Below are 6,463 nucleotides of genomic sequence, written 5' to 3' on the forward strand. Positions count from 1 at the left end.
TTAGCTGATGTATTTTTAAACTGATGTATCGTTATCTATTTAAAATATTTTATATAAACCTTTCTATTTAGTTAGTTATTTTTAATCACACATTATATTTCAATACAAACCACTTTAATAAGGATTTATCATTTATAAATTCATATTTCATAAATAAAATATCATTAAATATTTCATAGAATTAATTAACTAGATAAATAAATAAATTAAAAACTAAAATATACTTGAGTGGTAAAATAAAATATAAGTAGAAAATGAGGGGTTGAATGTATAAATGATTAAACTATATTGACCATTAAATATGTATTGAGTGGTCAATAAAAATAAACAAAAAAACTATTTACTCAAATGACAATAAGTGCTCAATATAAAAAAATAAATAGTAATAAGCTTTAAAAAAAAAGCTCCTATTGAAGATACTCTAAATCTTTTTGCCTCACACCGTTCAAAATAAGGGTTAAATTATCTTATATCATAAGGACAAAATTGCAAAAATGGTCCACGTGGTATGTATTTTTTGGGATTTTAGCCCAAACCTTAATTTTTATGGATTGATGGTCATCTTGGACTAGTTTTTATGTGAAAATGGTCCATCCGAAAATTAAATTGCCCTCTTGATATATATATATATATATATATATATATATATATATATATATATATTTTCTATTTAATTTAATGTTTTATTAATAATAAAATGGGGCCCACACCTCATTCTCTATCTCTCTCTCTCTCTCTCTCTCTCTCTCTCTCTCTCTCTCACACCCACCTTTGACGATCGTTTTTCTCCCCCAAATCTCGAACCCATTTCGCCTTCTTCACACCTAAAGCTTTGATGAGATAAACCAACTCTAAACACCCTTATTTTCATTCAATTTTGTTGTTGCCATCAAGAAGAAGAACACCCCCAAAGAAAGGTTGTTTTCGAGTGAGTGAACAGGAGGCAACTGCTTCTACTTTACTCGTCTTCTCCTTCGTTTCCTGTCATGGACTATCAGGGTGATGGCCAATTCCTGCGGGACTTCGAGGCAACAACCCCTTGTTGCTCCACCCTATTACCTGTCGATCGTAGTCACTGAACTCCCCCTTAAAGACTATTGCGATCGCTGCTGCCTTTCCCCTTTTTGTCACACCCCAAAACCAAGAACGGCGGAAACGTTCTGGGGCGGAGGACGTCATGTACAGTATCACAACAATGTAAAGTAGTAAACAAGCAACAACATCATCCATTGCATTAATAATATAATTGTAATACAAGTGTATTCTGATATGTATAATAGACACTAATGAATAAATCAAAATGAAAGATGAGTCTTGAACGAGCTCCATCTTCCTTAATCCTTGCATTGGTACCTGTCTATGATGACCTGAGGATACAAGTAATTTTGAAAGAGAGTATCTAACATCCAAAATTTCAAAATAATTAAAATTTTTCAATATCATCCATTTTATTAACATTGTTACAAAAAGGTTTTCAATACATTCTTTAACAGAGTAATTTCCCAGGTTCAAAACATAAAACACCAACGCGAGGAACGGTACGATCACGCCTTTGCCTTGCCACAGACTCTTGAGAACCTGAAACATAAAACCACAATTGTAAGCCCGAAAGCTTAGTGAGATACCCCCAGAATACCAACCACATATACGCCTTTCCAGGCCCTGACCTTCCGGTCCATGTGTCTCAGGGGACTTCCGTCCCTGCTGGGTAAACCTTCCGGTCCTACCCACGCCGACCTTCCGGTCCATCACACAACATAATCGCCTTCCGGCCCATAACATATCGCCTTCCGGCCCATAACATATTGCCTTCCGGCCCATAAGCATAAAATGCACATATAACATAACAAACAATCGTATAACAGTTCATAGACAACAATCGATCACAGATCACATATTATAGCATTACTCTAACAAGATACTAGTCTAGCCGGTCACTATCATAATATTACTCTATGAATCAGTCAACATACTAAACGCATACATACACCTTTCCAGGCCATGACCTTCCGGTCCACATAGTAATGCCTTCCGGCCCATAACATATATTGCCTTCCGGCCCATAACATATAATAACTGACAACTACCCGGATTTCCATCCGATAAAAGGGTTGGCATTGGTGCCATAAACCATAGCGATATAGTGAGGATAACTCACCTCGAAACTGCCGACTGAACAGATAGCTCAAGCTGCTCCGATCACTGATACGATCTCCACCTCTGGACAGCCTCCAATACACTGAACTCAAACAATAAACAACAATTACCAAAATACCCTTGGAACCACTGGTAAATCCTTGGTCAAAGACAAGGTCAAGTCAACCCCTGACTGACCCTACTCGCCGAGTCAACTCTATGACTCGCCGAGTCCCCATGCTCAGTACTTCACTTAACCCGCGACCTAACTCGCCGAGTCACCCCAAGACTCGCCGAGTTCAATGACTCTGAGTCCACTCGCCCTTGACTCACCGATTCCTTAAGATTCCTTTTCTACACGTCGAGTATCCCCTTTTTGCTCGATGAGTTCCTCCTGGAAGAATCGCGGGGCCACCCCGACTCAACTCGCCGAGTCTGACGAACAACTCGACGAGTCCCAGATATTCTTCAAGTTACTCGCCGAGTCTGTTCATCAGACTCGTCGAGTCCATGCCATGCAGTCGATCAAACTGCTTCCTGGGACAATTATGGTTCCGAAATACACAAGCATGGAACCTTCTGGACCTCTAAGGTCCTAATACAGGGTTATATCCGTTTGATTAACAAAGTAATAATCGCTCTAATCACCAAATGGGTTCCATAAACCCTAGATTCATGCACACATCAATATAACAGAAATGATCCGGATTATTACCTGAATAACACACTCTCTGTGTCCCCAAACCTCAGAACTCGAATCCCTTGCAGTTCCTTTAGCCAAAACCCTTCCCTCCTTGCACCACAATTTCTTCAAGTCACCAATGGCCTTCAATCTTGCTCTAGATGCCCACAGCCGCTTAGGGTTCTTCTCAATCGGCCAAAAGACGGACAATGACGGCCTAAGAGGCGTTATATACGACCCAAAACCAAACGGTTAGGGTTTCTGCTGAACAGCGTCGACTCGCCGAGTCCATATCTGGACTCGTCGAGTCCAGTCGCGATCCCGCGACCAAGTCTGCGATCCTACTCGGCGAGTCTAGGCTCCAACTCGCCGAGTCCCCTCTTAAAACACCCCCAAATCATAATTATATCAACATTTGAAATTCCGGGCTGTTACAACTCTCCCTCACTAGAACTAGACTTCGCCCTCGAAGTCTCACTCTGAAAATAGCTCCGGATGCTGCCCCCACATATCACGTTCCAGATCACAGTTCATTTCCGATCCCCTCCGGTGCTGCCACTGAACTAACACTAGAGGTATCTCCTTATACCTCATAGCCTCGATCTTCCGATTTCTGATGGCCACGGGTCTCTCAGCATAATTCAGGCCCGCATCCACCTGAATGTATTCTAATGGGACCACTGCCGACTCATCGGTTAAACACTTCCTCAATTGCGACTCATGAAATATCATGGATTTGTCTCAAATCCGTGGGCAACTCCAACCGGTAGACCCTCAGGCCTACCTCCGCAATCACATGAAAAGGCCCAATATACCGGGGCCCCAACTTGCCCCTCTTCTTGAATCGAATCACTCCTCTCCAAGGAGAGGCCTTCAGGAGTACGAAGTCACCGACCTGAAATTCAAGCTCGGATAGGCGTCTGTCTGCATAACTTTCCTGTCGGCTCTGGGCGGTCAATAACCTCTGTCTCATCTGCTGAATCTGCTCTGTCGACTGAAGCCCGATCTCTGCACTGTCCATCGCTCTCTGTAACCGAGAATTACCCAAGATGCAACTCTGCTCTAAATCCCAACAATCACTCGACCAATAAGGGTTAGGAAACCATGAACCACCGGATCCCCGATCCAAAGCCCACTTTGTCCATCCCGGACCAACTGAGAGATCCATTCTCACTCTCAGAGTAACTCTCACAAGTTCTCCTCTTGCCATCACATACACATGCTGAACTAGCCCCAACACCCGCAGGTTGGAAGACCCGATACACTGATGATATCCTCGAACATCTCCCAAGATGAACCACTACATCCACCCTACACTTTGATCAGAATCACACTGAGAATTTAAGATTCTCTCTCCCCCTGCATCCCTTCTGAGCCTCAACAGACATCCCAAACCGGATGGGCTCCTACTTCGCTGCCGCGAACACGATGCTCAAAGGCATACCCGAAATACTCTAACCATAACTCTGCTCTGCAGCTTTCCTTCTCGTGGACTTGCACTCCCCTTCGGAGTTACACACCTTTCTCTTTTCCTTCCAAGGGACCCTCTTGGCCATACTGCCACTCCAACCGGTGCCACAGTGCTTGCCCCAAGCGACACCACCCTTTTTGCGTAACCGCTATTCACATACTCTGGTTCTCATTGCAGGGGCTCTCAGTCCCATGCACTCTCTCCACTCATCAAAATCACTGCCTCAGCTAAACAAGATCACTAACCCGGGGCCAGACCTTCCAATGCAATCACACTGCAATATATACGATCCGCAATCTCAAACTGATCCAACAATACCAACAGAGTCTCCAGCATGACTGGACCGACTCTCATAACACATACTAGCCACTTGAGGCTATATCCTTGTGGGTCCGTACACCCAAACTCTGCGAACCCTCAGGTTCTAACTCTGGGAACCTTCCGGTTCCAGCTCTAGAACATGCGCAATATAATCCCGTGGAATTAATGCAGTACAACCCATCACGTACCTCAAACGTACCAATACTCCGATCGCATAACCCCGGTTACTTACTCAAACTTGATCCCGGACTGCTCCCAGGCCTCCCCAATCAAATGCCTTAGGTCTGTATCCTGCCCCGCATGCCCGACACTCGCTCTCGTCGGCCTATACTCTGAGCTGACAAACACTGCTGAATCCCAACAGCTTAGTACCCTCACATACTCATCGATCTCCCGGAGAATTCTTCAATTCTCCCCCACTAAAGCACTGACCAACTGCCACCGATCGTCATTAACGACCCTTCCGAACAATCTTGCACAAAGAGCACATTTACCCATTGACTGCTTGCCACAAACATAAGCAACCCTCAGTAAAACACATCTCCTCCCTGATCAATCCACTCAAAAGAATCCGGTCTTTCAATTATCCACTTCACGACTGCAGATGCTACCCGGAACTCAACCCAGTGCCGCATCTCCACTAACAACCCCCACAAACGATAACCAACGGAATTCTCAACAATAACCCATAACCAAAACCCACAATCTGCCAAAGGATGAACACCACATCGAAAACCGCACAAGGCTACCGACACTAAAACACCAAACTATAATCATACCCAACCATCAGGGAACAACGAATGTCGAAGCAAAACCTGAAGCACCAATCCATAACCATGCCAATCCCGCGAAACAACGAATACCGCATCGAAATCCACACTGCCAGCACAAACAATACGCCACAATCAACGCAAGCTAATCAAGACGTCAAGACAGCATCACACCCGCAGCTGCCTCCGGCACTGCTCCGTCTATCTCCGCCGCAAGCCGATAAGCACAACCCTGAGCCCTTGGGCTCTGCTCCATCCTTTCCTCCTCCTGAACTCCTCAAGGTGGCCGGTGCTAGAGCCTGCACTGGTCCTGCAGAAAGCTGTGGACAGTTGACCCTCAAATGTTCAACCTGCCGACACTGATAACAAATCCTCAAATCCCGAATTGGCACTGACTGCCGACAATCCCGTGCACCGTGCCCCTCCTTTCCGCACTTGCGGCATGCACCCCCAGACCAACAAGCTCCGGTGCCATCCCTCCCACACTTCCCACAAGTGTGGCCGCTCCGATCCCCCCATTCTAACATCTACGGTCCTGGACCGTTTCGGCGCCGACTGCGACTGCATCGGGGCCTGCCTCAGCTCACGCAACTGTAACTCAACCTCCAATTCACGCCGCATGGCGGCCTCCTGTAACACCAACAAGGTCTCGCACCTCTGCGCAGACACGAACTGTCTGATATCCCCCTTGAGCATACTTAGATATCGGGACATCTGAGCCTGCTCCGAAGCGAACTCAGGTAAAACATCGCCCTCTCAATAAACATCCTGGTGATCTCAGTCACCGACTCCGAATCCTGCTTCAGCTCAAGGAACTTCCGAGCCAATCTCTCCTTTTCCTCCCGCGGAACATAGCGAGTACTGAACATCTCTCTGAATTGATCCCATAAAACCGCAGCCCTCTGTGCATCGGAAAATGACCTCGTAGTCAATCTCCGTCAATCCTTCGCTCCTAGTCTCAACAGGTTCAGAGCACACCTCACCCTCTGATCAGCAGGGCATAAACTCGTGGAGAAACACCCCCCATGTCTGATAACCATCTCATAGCAGCAATCGGGTCCTGAACTCCATCAAATGTGGGGG

Source organism: Lactuca serriola, chromosome 4 (genome assembly GCF_051521515.1).
Source record: "Lactuca serriola cultivar US96UC23 chromosome 4, Lser_US96UC23_V15, whole genome shotgun sequence".
Lineage (NCBI taxonomy): Eukaryota > Viridiplantae > Streptophyta > Magnoliopsida > Asterales > Asteraceae > Lactuca > Lactuca serriola.